The sequence below is a fragment of the Formica exsecta genome, unplaced genomic scaffold (genome assembly GCF_003651465.1).
Source record: "Formica exsecta isolate Colony F162 unplaced genomic scaffold, ASM365146v1 scaffold363, whole genome shotgun sequence".
Classification (NCBI taxonomy): domain Eukaryota; kingdom Metazoa; phylum Arthropoda; class Insecta; order Hymenoptera; family Formicidae; genus Formica; species Formica exsecta.
This window is the reverse complement of record NW_021850877.1, coordinates 1,166,521-1,181,654: the sequence shown is the minus strand read 5'-3', so window position 1 is coordinate 1,181,654 and position 15,134 is coordinate 1,166,521. Positions and strand designations below refer to the sequence as shown.

General features: G+C 35.7%; 2 protein-coding genes across 9 annotated transcripts in view; one reads left to right on the top strand and one right to left on the bottom strand.

The window, feature by feature from the left end:
* LOC115238945 (5-hydroxytryptamine receptor 2A-like) overlaps positions 1-15,134 on the top strand; it is a 110,393-nt gene that overhangs the window by 12,276 nt on the left and 82,983 nt on the right. The gene's annotated exons all lie outside the window — the stretch shown is intronic.
* LOC115238941 (RING finger protein nhl-1) overlaps positions 1-15,134 on the bottom strand; it is a 198,264-nt gene that overhangs the window by 113,155 nt on the left and 69,975 nt on the right. Inside the window, exon 3 of the mRNA XM_029813147.1 lies at positions 1,952-2,000. The gene's annotated coding sequence lies outside the window, so the exon portion shown is untranslated. The remainder of the gene's footprint in view (positions 1-1,951; positions 2,001-15,134) is intronic.

The window sequence follows — 15,134 nt, the reverse complement described above, 5'->3', positions numbered from 1 at the left end:
AAACTAATCACGCCGTTCGCGCGCAACCGCGGCGCGACAATTGGACGTGTTTTTTTTTTTTCCCCCACTAAAGGGATTTAACGCGGTTTTTTGTCAACTTTGAGGAGTGAATCACGAGTGCGTACGTGTAAAGCCACGTTATGATGTATTGTGAAATGGGACTCGTCTAAATGGATTCTAGCGATGTAATCCGGTCATGGTCGTGGCGTTTGTTTTGACGTCACCGATACTAACGTTGTTAACGTTACACTGTCAATAATCTAATTTCATTCGTGTTTTCTAAAATGTTATCGAAAACGATACAAGTGCGAGTAATCCATTATAAATATATTATATATTTTTTAATGTTTATCTTCAAATATATTATAATGTAAAATTGTGGATGTTACCATAACGTTACATTATAAAATCTCCAATCTTATTAGAAAAAGAACCTAAATCACTCAATTGTTCAAAATTATTTTAGTCAGATTGTGATTTTTTTTACACATACATTTACCACATTTGTATATTAATTCATAAATAATCATTTTCGTAATATGTATTTGAAAAATATTAAGCATAAATATCTTCAAAAGATGAATTTCAAAATTATTAAAAAGATTCAAAATTATTAAAAATAAATATATAAATAATTTAAATCCTTTAACTTTCTAAAAAAGTATTCTGAATTACAGACGGCATTAAAACGTCAATTTTCACGTTCGCACTCAGACACGGCCGATCGCGTCCGTATCGGAAGAGGCGGGGATTTAGCAGCCTCCATCATTAAAGTTCGAAGTTCATTAGAGGTTCCCCGGAGCAGGCGAAATAACTTTCCCTCAAGTTGTTACACTGTTCGCTCCCTCCCTTGTATCTTTCCCGTAGGACTTAAAAGTCTTGTTCTCAGTCTGCTCATCTCTTGAGAGAATACCTCTCTTCTCCCGACAATGTCTTCGAGTGCGGGTCATGTCATTTTAATGACACGTTTCCGATTGCTTTCGCCAAGAAAACCGTCGGCCGACAGATGCGCGTAAGATTAAGGAGGAGAGTGAGTTTAACGCGTCGCCTTTTTTTTCTCCTCTTTTTTCGAGGGCGACGTCGCGACGGAAGTGATATAACACCGCGTGTCAGCAGGCGGCCCTTGTCGCCGTTTGAGAAGGATAAATCCGTCTTTGGAAACTAATAAAGGCTAATCTGGATTTATAAAAAAAGCGGCTGAAGACAACAACACATCGCAATGCTCAATTTTTGGATTTGAATGAAATTGTGTTATATGTTTAGAAAAAAATAATTGTACATATATCTACAACGTATGTATGTATTTATGTACACGTCGGATACGCATGTGTTACATATATAATATATATCGGTTTTCCGTCATACATATATACAATTGACAGATTTAGAATTTCTGTTAATTACGATAATTTCATGAGCTATATTTTTTCAATAATTGCATAAGTATAAAATCGATATATTGAATTTGTTAATTGAGACATTACGTGATTTCATATAATCAAACTCCGTAATGTGTAAAAATATATCACAAAAACGTATAAATTTACCCGTTATATGCCAAATAATGCGAAAAGCGATATCTCGTTAATAACAATAATATCTCGTTAATAACAAAATAAATTTATAATACTGATAAATAAGATAGATTATATATATTACAATACGTTAATATATATTTTTATAAAAATAATTAAATTATTATATATTGTCATTGTTTATCGCAAATAATATAGATGCATATATACATGTATAGATACAAAATACATATATATCATAGAAAATAAAAATCCTTTCTAAAAAAGGATAAAGAACACGCCAAGTATATATTTAAAACTTGTATGTAACAAATACAAGTTTTAAAAAATAAAAGATTGTTACTTTTATATGTCTATGTAAGTATGTATGTGTGCACTTGGCGTTTTTTACCATAAAATAAAAATTTGTCACTCACCGATCGATGCGCAACAGCGAAGTTGATGACATTGAAACTACGTTGATCTCTGTAACATATAAGATCCAAAAATATATAGCAGCACCCAAAATAATTAATCTTACAAAAAATTGTTATTTTACACATTGAATTTTATATTCGACACGTACAACAATAAACAAATATTTAAAATAAAATTAATTTTATAAATTTAAAAATGATAATTGATAATTATGGTTTATAGATAATAATTGTTTTTACTTAGTACTTCTCGCGATCGCGTCTTGAAAAATAATAACGTCAATACAAGCGGCATATGCCATTATCTGCCCGGCTTAAGTCTTTATTACGAGATTTATTAAAATTTATGAAAAATTATTTTTTCTGTCAAAATATCAAATATGTTAATATTTATGCATTGTAATTAATCAACTTCAAAATAATTTATATAAAAAATTCTTCTATATTTCGCGATAAAATATTTATCGATTAATCTCATGTCACTTTACTTTGTCTCAAGTGAAATAAAGTTAAGTATGGATAAGTATGGATAAACAGATCAAGAGAAAATAAATGTATGTATATATGTGCATGTTTCACTAAGAGTCACATTATCACACTTTTGCTGCATTATTATTACGACGCACATTATCAATAAATATACGTACATTTGAATTTCTAGAATAAAATCCGCGCGAATGTCAGCGTCGCAGATGATCGTAACGTTGAAGCGCATTTTAATTAATGTCACTTTGCGACGAAATAATCTGCTTTTTTTTTATTCCGTACAGTTGCGATGAGCCGATCGGGAAGCCTCGCGGATTTTCAGCGCCGCGATTTCGGCCGTGCATTTACGAGATATGTCCGAATACGTTCATCGATCATCTACGGGGAGGAGAGTTAAATGCACTGTTGCGTCACTCGCGCAATTTGACAGGGCAGTGCTTTCGAAAAATCGATTTGCTGGTAACATGTGGGTCGATGTCACCTGCAACGTGACGTCGCATCGGCCGTTATAGACAATTTATTATCGGGCTTTCAAAGACCTCTTTACCGATACAGAATTTACTGCGCTCATTGCACGTATCTCGCTATTTCGTCTCTCTCTCTCTCTCTCTCTCTCTCTCTCTCTCTCTCTCTCTCTCTCTCTCTCTCTCTGTTTTTCTCTTTTGCGCAGGCGAGATTCCTTCAAAACGTAAATCGTGACGACTGTGTCGTTTCATATTCTCGTTGAGGCAAATCCGGGTCGGGCGTTTTAGATATCGCTTACTAGGCGGAACGAGAGAAACTTACATCCTCGACGATACACAGCAGCAAAACTGTGTCGCGAGCGTTTCGGAGGACTGCACTTTTTAGTGAGATCGTCGAGACACGACGTATGTCGAAGAAAATTTATAGGACGCTCCGCACGAGCCATTAATTTTGCATTTCGGAGCGACGTGTACATGGCTGAATTTCTTCTCGTAACAAACGTAATTTATATTTATTCGATAGAAAAATATTTATCTCAATTCTAGCAATTTAACTTGTCCTATTCTTTATATGATTAGATAAATACTATCAACTTTAGTACATTTACAATCCCAAGATTTATAGAAATAAAATAGATGAAAATAATGAAATGATTTTTAAACATATCCATGTATATATCGATTTGATTTTTATATACATGTATAATATTGTATACAATTTCATGTCTCTCTCATATTTCCTTTTTATAAAATTGTTCAAGAACCATTTATCAGAATAAACTTCTTGCGGCTCATTTTTCTCGAGCAGTACAAATATCCTAGGTGATTAATCAGCTCTCTCTCTATATAATAGCGAATTATTTTTACGCTAAAATAACATCGCGTCTCAACTTGAATCATTAATTTTGCGGTCGTTTGTTTTAATGATCGTGGATTTTTTAATTACTTTCAGAACAATTCTTCGTGTCGTATTTTTATTCTTTATCCTTTTTTTGTAAATTCTAATGTCATTTATTAAAGAGAACAAAAGCTGAACATTGAAGCGGGTTAATCCGATATGTCTCCGTAGATTTCTCTCTTGTATACGTAGATAACAATTTCATTCGTATTTTCCTGGATGTTCTTCGTAGAACTTGCCGATCTGGATACGACAGTATGACGAAGCTTTATCTGTCGCCCCAAGTTTGCAACGAGTCACTTTTATTTCCTTTAGGAGAAACCAATATGGATAGTTTATTGACCTGTCGTTAGATAACAGAGACAGATATTTTCCGGCGACAAGATTCGAAGATTGTTGCATACAGATGTGCATAACATATACTCTCGCATTTTAAAGTCATCATCGATCGATGAAAACACGTGTTGCCCGCTGCAACTTTTTGAATAACTTGAAGTTAATAGTCTCCGTGATCGATAAAAAAAGCTTAGCATTTTTATGATATGTGTAAGCATATCGCTTACACATATATATTGCAGTTTTTGCATTATAACGATGAACATTCCCTAATATTATCATATATATTCTAAATAAAAGTTCTATATTTTTAATTATTTATTTTCATTATTGTTTAACCGTCAACACAAATATTTAAGCATCAATATTTTATGATATTATGTCTATATTATTTTATGTACGCATGAAGGTAAATCGCAAGTAGTTCGTAGAAGCGAATAGCAAGGCAATAGCCATTCTTTCCGAATGGCTTATAGGAAAGCTCCGTTTTGCAGATTATTAAAAGCTACCGTCAGCTCAGATTCCGTATGACAGATAGGAAATGCCTATAGCCGTTAACGTTCTCCATTTATCAAAAATCGTACACGCTACGTCAATCTCGGAAATTGGCATCCGTCAGTTTACGTCTTTTTCACAGAATGTACCTTAAAACGTCTACATCATTTGCATACATTTTATTGTATCGCGTTTATAGTTTATCTTATAAAAACCGTAGTATAAAAAATTATATTAGATATTAGATCATACGGTGTCTGATCTATGTTAATATAGACTATTAATTATAAAAAAATGATAAAATAAAAAGAGAAAACGCGTAGAAATAAATATTTCTTACATCATGCAATATATGTATAAAAAATATTACATTTATACATGTCTAATAAAAGAATAAATCTGACTTTTCCAGACTTCAATAGAATATTATTATTTTTTTCATTCTCGTAAAAACAGAGAATCTTCCGTGTAATAAAATCGAAAAAGGATGTGGTGTCAATGCCTTCAATGGCCGCGGAAAAAAATCGCGACACCAAGATTTATTGAAATATCCGATATAACAATGTATCATGACACAGAGTATTGCGTTTTATTGAAAACACGGAATTCGATCTTTCCATTGACAACATATCGAGAAGAGATAGTAAACTTCTCGCGATTTATAACGTTTATCTCAGATAGGATTAGAAAAAAGCTCCGACCTTTGTGACGAAGAAAGTTTTAGATAGTTGAACCAATAGAGAGAGAGAAAGAGAGAATGGCGATCTCTCTCTTTACAACATCTGGTTACTATGTAACTTACGGATAGTCATAATACTGTAAATATAGATATCGCAAACAATTATCTCATCCCCTTCCATGATAAACGATACTTCTCGCGTAGTGTATATTCACGACCATTCGCACGATATTGCGCTCTTTTGCAAGTAATTCCAATATTTCACGCGCATTTATCGATACAGTACTAATTATTGTTCGTCATTACCGTGCTTTTAATGTTTCTTATGATCACGCTTTCGCAAAGAAAAGATGATTCGGATAATTTCCATTTAAAGTAAGTGGAGAATATTGCGTAGATATATACGTATCAGTTTCCAATTTAACTGCGGTTTTTTTTCTGGGTTTAATTACTCTCCGCTTTCCGTTTTGCAAATTGCATCGGACAGACACGAGATATTGCACGCATAATTTGCATTTACCGCTGGTAAAAGTTTCCGTTATGCCGTTTTATAATTTCCTAAAGTAGTAATAAATCACTTAAAAATACTTCTGTGCAAGGAGATAACACCCGAGAGACCAGATAAAAAACGATTAAGGGAAGAAAAGCTGCGTTTAATGCGACGCCGGCATGTATAACGACTTTAACGAGATCACCAGGTTTAATGTATTACTGATCACGCATCTTGTGTTTTATAAATTCAATTATAATGCTGATATGATAGCGAAAATTTGGCGCCTCCACACTATATTTGCATCTCTATACTTTTTATCGCTCTTTTCAGCAGCTGCATCATTTCGTTGCGATCATTAGAACATTATTTATATATTTACTAAATTACGGTAATTATGTGTAGTAACAATAAATTTTATTCAAATTTAAATAATTAAATATTAATATGTGAATCATATAAAAAATATTTAGTTCTCCAGAAAAAATAAACTTATATAATTATATAAGATCATATATGATGTTATGTTCATTTTTCTCAGGCTATAATAAACGCATTGATAAAATCTTCACATAATACAAAAAATATTACAAAGATCTTAATTTTCTATTATTTAACGATGATATCTATTACACTGCATTGACACGAAATTATGAATATTTTTATGAACAAAACCGATTTATATGGGCAAAAATAGAAAATGTAAATATCGAACAATAATTGAATATCGTTTCCAACGATACACTTTAACGTTTAATGACGTATCAATAACAACCCGAGTATTTTTGGATTTTATGACGTATCGTTCCGGTCAGTTCATATTACAAGCGCATGTTTTTTTCCGATAAATTATATACCGTGACATACAGGTTGTGCGTGCACAAATAGATTTTTACATTTTACGATTATCGCGGCTGTCAAACTGACACTGAATGAAAAATGCATCAGCGATTATCGCGACAAATTATCGCGAATCGACAAATGTCGCTGTCATTTTCAGCTGAATGTTTCACTCTTTGGATGATACCATTGATTCGTTGTGAGCAGCGCGAAACAACTTTTACCTTTCTTTACTTTTATCTGTCGAAAAAGTACGTCTGTTTTTTTTTTTAATCGTTTTCATTAAGCGTTTCTTCTCGCAAAAGAAGATTTAATTATAATAATGTCAACGCGTGATGATGATAACAATTAAAATAATCGTACGAAAGAGAGATATATATACAAAACATTTCAAGCTCTGAGCAAAATATGCATTTTATTATACTATAGTACACATCTCGCTACTGGAAAACAATAGCAGTTGTACATCATAGCGCGACCGCTCAGTATTATCCGATTGTTACAACATCGCGGGGCGAAATGTATTCGCCCCGCGAGCCTCAACTTATGCAAAAGTACACCTTGCCCTACTTTGATAGATATGCAGTCATGCCATAATGATCCCCATTTCGCGTCTTATCGCGCCTGCGATACACGTGGAAGTTGTTACTGCATCAAATGAATTCGAAAAATGATTCCATCCTGAAATTACGCCATCATCGCCGCGATGCGGCAGATCTGATTAGCCGTAATTTCCCACATAATTCCGAACTATTTCTTTATCGAGAATAAACCCGTCGAAGCCAAAACAAACGCGTATCTTTCCGTCACGATAACAAAAACTGTTTCCTTTGAAATACATGTTTTCCCGATGAAACGCATCTCGTTGTACTTTCCTCCTTCTCCCACGATCACAAACGATAATTACGCTAAAAAAAGTTTTCGTATACGGCACGTTGATACCGATTTATCTTTATGCGATACCGTAGATATGGTACTGAAACGTCTTATAAATTAGATCGCTGATACCGTTATGTCCCGGACCTGTCTATCTATCTATCTGTCTGTCTATCTATCTGTCCCTCGTTTCATGCTCGCCGCGCCGTACGAATAATAACGAATCCAATGAAACGAAATCTCGGAGCGATGCTACGTGCGCTCTCTCGCAATCGCCGAGAAATATCCGCCGCCTGTAGAAAAATGCAGGGCGAAATCTCTTTATCTGTTGCTTTTCTCGGTGGGAAGATTCCGCTCGGAAAATTGCAATACCTCTCTACGTGAGCGCCGATAGGGTAGGCTTTTCCTTCCTTCTCATTTCCTCACTCTTTTTACTGTGTATCGTATCATGTATACACGTAATATCGTATTGGGTGCTCTCCATACGCCCTCCATATATTTTATCTCGTGCATTCAAACAAGTGTATAAGTCGCGAAAATTGCACACATGAGTGCACGCGTAACTACTCTCTTTTTTTCTATTTATAACGGATCAAATATTCTTGCGAAATTGTATCAATCTAATAACATGGTCATAAATCGATATTGAGAATAATTTAAATGCAATATATATACAATTTTTAACGATAATTTCAACGACAATAAAAAAAAAATAAGAGATTTGACATTCCTAGCATCAAAAAATTCATAAAAATATTTGGATCCAGAATATTATCCATATTGTATGCTTTCATGCGTCTTAGAATCATACAATAATATTTAACTGATTATCCGACCAAATAAAAACATAATAAAATCTTGTGAAAATTATTCAGATTTTTTAATAATATTTCTGTATTTATATCAAAGATTATATGTATTGATATAATGTTTTACTTATTCTCATTCGGTGTAATAGATGTATTGCTGATAGAAATTATGCAGAAAAGATTATTTTTCTTTCGAGAACATTATATGATCGAATTAGTATTTTTCTAAATGAATATTCCTTCTAGTTCATCTGTTCTATATTTTTAGAAATTTTGGAAATAGATGGATTTTTAAATATACAGAATTTTTTATATAAAACACCCAATATAATCGTCCGGATGCGTTTTATCTCGTCAAAGAAATGAGAATTGTACACATGCAATGTACACATCAAGCTTAATGTGATCTTACATTCGTCATGGAAACATGAAATTTTTTATAATGCTTCCAGAATTATTATTCTAAAAAAATTATTATTTTTTCGACTCTATGTTAAATTTTTTATAATGCTTCTAGAATTATTATTCTAAAAGCATTATAAAAAATTTAATATAGAGTTGAAAGAATTACGAGATCTAATCTGAAATTTTAAAAGTATTGTGAGTAATACAAAATGAGAATTGTAAAACTTATTTTATAATTGATAATACAACTAAATCAAAATTTTTTCTAAATAAAAGTTGCTTTGTGGATTGTGCGTGCCCTAATTATGTTCTGCTCTAATTATTCGCATATATATACAAACATAATTTTTCAGATATTATATCCTTAAATAAACGTGCAATAACTTCAATATTGCAATACTGCATATGTCTCTTGGATGACGATAAAAGTGATTTTAAAAATAAAAGCTATCGATATGTATTATATTCCATATTGCAACACTTTGTGCATTAATTTTGGCACTTAGCTGGACGAAGCAGATTTTGCTCCTCGCAAAAAACTGAAGTGGTTAACTCTTGATTTTTCACAGAAAAGCAGCAGGTGGTTTCAAAGAGAGAAAAAAAAGTAGATAGCTTCAAATCTTCAGTAAGAAAAAGGTAAATGGATTTCTTTCCTTTTTTTCCAGAAAAGTAACGGGAGTTTAAAAAAGGAGTAGTTGGATTTGGAGATTTAACGGAAGGAGGTGCAATGTGAGTCTTCGAACTTTCCAAGGATAAAGAGACTTAGATAGCGATCTTCGTAAAAAATTACGTTAATATCTTGATACGCGGGGAAAGAGAGGGGAAAATTTTGAGTTTGGATTATATATTTATAAGAACAAGTCAGCCTTGAAAATTATACTAATTGTATCAATCGAGTTTTGCGAGCGCACACACGCGCGCACGCATACAAAGCACCCATTTTATATTATTTCATTTGCATGTAAATTATCCATTCTAATTCCATTATACGTAAATGTATATATATTTTTATCTTTGCAAATATTTGTAAATGCAATTGGATACAATGGCACGCTACGTACGAGCTGAATTGGCATCAACGACTTCGACGATTCTACTGCTATTTTCTTTGTTCGAGACCGCACATCATCGCCATCCCTTTGATGTGGCTTTTATTACCCGGCGCATTACACTTTCTCATCAAGTAAAATTCGCTGACTGCCGGTTCTCTATCGGCCTCGGAATAGGCAATAATCTCTTGATACCTGGAATACGTCGAGCCGGGAATGACTTTCACGGCTGTCGCATTGCCTTATTGACCTCTTAAAAGCAGCACTCAACGGAATTCATCTTAGTACTAACTATAGATAGCTACGGCGCGAAGATATTTACGCTAATGTGCAAAAAGAAGTGTCACATTGCATATAAGATGAACATCCTATTCTAATTAAAAAAATGACGAAAGGGAACATATCGTTATTTCAAATTAAAGATAATGTATTGCGTATAATATACTCGACAAATTGAACACGCTTTTTTATTATCGCATTATGACTATATATAGGGCAATTTAATTAAGATATTCAAATAATAATGTATAAAAATCTTTTCAATAATGATAACGAGACTCTAAAAGACAAAGAAATATCTTATAAATATCCTTATAAAATATTTTATAAATGCTCGATATTCTCTCTTGGATTAATATAAGATAAACGCATTCTCACTGTGTATATAGCGCTAAAATTCAATCAAAAGAATCTTAGTTTATCGCGCGGACGCCATCGAATGCAAATGACTGCTATTTGCAACGCAAGCCACGTCCAGTCAATTCGATAAATGTCAAAGAAGTTGGGGATCATTTCGCATGCATCGGTAGCTATCTACGGGATAGTGGCGCGATCAGACTTTGCGAAATTTACAAGCGAGCCGTGTAATAAGAGGAAGTCTTGAATGGAGGGGAGACGGTCTGGTAAATTGAAGTTATCGGGTAAAATTCTCCTCTTTCTCGCCTTTGCCATTCTACGTAGTACGGTAACAAAGACAGATGGGACATACTCGGAACTCCGCCTTGCATTTCACAATTTTTTAACTTCTCATTCGTTTGCCTTAACCTCATCTATCCACCCCTCTCATCGCGGCGTCCCATTTACATTCACCACCGTAGCAACGTGTTGCCGCAAATTGAAGTTGCTAAAGTAATTTTTTTTTTTCCTCGTTTCGTGCCGGGCGCTGCAGAATGGCTTGTCGGCAAAAATGATTTAAAGCCAGCTTTCCCTTTTCGCCTTCATCAACGAGCACAGCCACGCGTCTTCTCGTCGAATTAACAGGAAAACTTCATTTATATCCTCACGATTTGGCGTGAGCGTTGATTTGCTCCGGAAGCAACTACCCAAGATTGTTTTATCATCAACTTTTCAAAACTTGCATATAATATATTTCTAAATACGTTATTTATCATGATATCATCAATTATTAAAAGAATTAGATTTTTTAGATTAATATTAAAAAATTAAAAATTAAAATAGAAATTTTATCTCACTAAGACTAGTCTATTTTTATTCGCAAGATTTGAAATAGCTTAACTTTAGCGATGCTTATTTATAGAATAGCAAGATTTTCAAGCCAGGATCTTAAAGTGACTTCATCTTCACGATTTCGCCTTCTACCGCAAAGTATCATGGATTTACTCGATTGGAGTAGAATATAAGGGAGCAAAATGTTGGCAAAAGTTAGACATATATGAAGGACGGGCGCGGTGACGTCTATAAAAGAATTTTCACCAACTTTGACCAACGTCCGCCGGCAAGTTTGATCGTGCACACACCCTCGATTCTTTTCTCTCGATAAAAAATTTCCGAGTCGGATCGATCGATGACGGGTTCGATGCCGGGTTCGTGGCGAGGTACCCGCTCTCGCAGAAATATACTCGCAAAAAGTAGGCAAACGTTAACACAGCCGAGGATAATCTTGTTAGAGCGGCTATGACGTAGTCTCGAATTACCCGCTCCTATTTTTTTTTACGGCGTCGACGCGCGCGAGATGGAAACGCGATATAACGATTATGTATGTGTCGCATATATATAGGAGAAAGTAATTTTTTGCGAGTACGTGCCCCTCCCCTTTTCACCCTTCTAAAGAATCGTCCGGCGTTTGACGTCGGTGGATTCTTAACGCTCGCGCGCAGCGACGGCGGAAAGATCGAGATTCGATAAACTTAATTGCTCGCTTGCGAGCTTATATTTACCGGGACGGCGAAGTTTTGCGATCAAGTTTATAACGGGTTACACGCCGGCGTTCGCTCACCGCGCGCTTTTACGTGGTTTGCGCCGCACGCATCACTCTTTCGCATTATCCGTGATCTATTTACGGAATGTTACATCGCGCGTCGCATTATATTTGCCTTCTATCCTGTGGTTGTACTACACCGATAGCGGCGACCGATAAATTATGCGGAGGCGAGAGAAACGCCTCGAGCTCTCTCGCAGCGCGTAAAGGACAGTTCCAGTCGGGGTGCTAGGGAGATAAAAAAAAAAAAAATTCATTAGTGGAGAGATTTTTTTTGTCGTCGTTCTTAAGCTCGCTTCACGAGCTATCGTCTCTCATTCCTGTCTCCTCCGATGTCAGTTTTTTCACTCAATGAGAGGTGTGACGCGGAGCGCCATTTACAACCCTTTTACAACTATGACGAATTAAGGAACTTTCTCATTCGCGCTTTGCGCATCCCCGCGAGCGTTAACGCGATAAAATTGCAGCGATTCTTTGCGAGCAAACGTAAATACCGGACTCTTTGCGCTCCAAGTGCCAATTAGGTTGAAGCTGATTGGTTCGGTCGCCTGTGTCTCTTATTTAATCGAGGGTGAGCTTTTTTTTATTAGAGTACTTTCCGCATACGCACTAATGAATTTACGCAGGTTGATTCGTCGCAATAGAAATGATTATTGAAATGTAATTGATATTAAACCAATCTCATTAATGTACGGTAACGTAAACGGTCTGTTGTTTCCGTTGTAATTCCTGCTATTAATCTTTTCCACATGCGCGGAAATTATTGCAAATAACGCAAAACGACTTTCGTAGATCTCGGAAAAAATACATCGTGTTTATTCGTTTTCCGATAAGCATTTCAGATTGTTCGCCGGAAGATATTTAATCGCGATAACTCCAATCGTCGGCGTCATGTCGCGATAGATATTGAAATGAATCATGACGTCAATATCGGAATTATCATATAGATTGGTTTAATGCCAATTATTCTAAACGCAATCGTTTTTAAATATTCGGCTTTCGTTTGCCGAATACGCGCGCGTACATAGTTATACGTATCGAATTTAAAGCAGTAACTCGACCTGCTTGCGGCACCGCATTGTTCGCGAAAAATCGGAAATTCCTCGAACAAGCTTCGCCAGGGTTTACCCGATACAGAATGCGTGTTCGATAAAATTTCATATCCACGCCGGTGCGCGGCGCCGCTTTTCTGGTAGTCGTTTGTATCGGGCTGTCTTCCCGCGGTAAATCTGACGTTACATACAATCCGCCCGCGAGAATCTTCCTCTCATGAAACATTTATGATGCGGAGGATACAAGGGGAAGAAACTCCGATTATCTTTCTCTCTCTCTCTCTCTCTCTCTCTCTCTCTCTTGCTCTCTCTCCATCATGCTCGAGATCAACACCGTTGATTTCGGTCACTGCGAAGGATGTAAATCGCGTCGAATGTACGTGGGCACCGATAGCGTGAAAAATAGGATCGCCCGATACGATATCCTAGTCGGTTAGTCGGATGCCAAGTATCGAATTTTAAGCCTGTTATATACGTTCGGCCTTTTCGGATAAACGATCGCGAGACAAACTGTTGGCCGACCATCGCTGTATCACGTGGTATTGACAAGAGCATTTGCTTTGGCAATAACATATAACACGACAACGTTATGTTGAAGATATGATTTCAATAAAAATTATTAACGCAATTTTGATTTATCTTGATATAGCAGTATAGATACTCCTGATACAACGAACCCCTGATAAACATAATTTAATTATTTCTGCCTGCGATTGGCCTCTGTCACGCGATTGATAAAATGATTGTTATACGTCGCAATTAAATCTCTCTTCATAATAAAATATTTGTCACGAAAGGATCTTGAATTTAATTAAGCTCCGCTCATCGCGCATATTTTACGATATAACGCTCGTTAAATTTCTACACTGTACTCTATCGGCTTTAATAAATTATAGTACATTTATATTACATATTTGTCACGCGGGAACGCTTTACAGAATATAGATCCTTTCACCTGCGACAAGCCGCAATTCGCTCTAGCGGAATTACACCTCTTTATTCGATTGGACATTTTGTAACGGAACCTCACCGCAAATTCACCGACATACATGACAATCTAATATTTATTATAATCGCGCTTCCAATTAACTCGCGGCTTGAATGCAAAACGATGTGACGTTTTATTCGCGGGAAACGTACAGTCACATCGTCGAGGACGTCGTCGACTATGTTGTCGGAGGCTACGCCCGTTGAACAGGAGAGGAAAATTCACTCGGGTAAATTAATTAATTTGCGTTAGTCGCGTGGTCGCACGAAAGTACGTCAGAGATTCACAGAACAGTTGATGGCAGTCTGCGGCCGTCGCGCAATTCCGGTTACGATCTCCGGGGAGAGATCGCGAAATAAATTAGAATTTTGCGCGTTCTCGCCATCAAATAGTAAAAATCCTCATTGTCCCATAACATTTATCGCGCGTTCATACATTTCAAAGAACTTATTGCTACTATATTGCTATGGCGGATATATCGCTAGGCGATTTTACCCTGGTCCGCGTGCGAAGTGACATTATTCGTATCGGTGATATCGCACAGCGGGACTAATCGAGTTCGCCAATGTATCCCATCGTGCGCACGATTTTCCGAACACGCGTCATCAAATATCCGCGTGAATGAGAATCAAACAGCCCCCTTCTCTCTATCACCTTTTTCTCTTGATATCGCGGAACATGGTGATTAACCTTCGCTAACTCGCCGGATATCCGACACGGGAAATGCTTTACCGTCACGCCGAGGGTATTTCGATAAATACAGACGATATTTTGCACGAAGGATAAATGAGAAATCGCAGCTGTCACATGAGACAAACGCGATTTCTACCTCCTTGCGCGCTAACTTAGTCTGTTTTATTTAATCATCGCGATGCCCTCAATTAATTTTCAATGTGTATCCAGTGAAAGGACTTACTAATTCAAAGAACGATTAAATAACAAATTACAAACATTAAATTATTTCTATTCAGTAGATTTATGTATACCGCAAAAGCGCGTATTAATTGCCATAATTTTTTAAAACCGGAGATATAATTACTTTGATAAAAATTAAAAAAAAGAAAAATACTTTTAATGTTAAGTTTATATATATATATA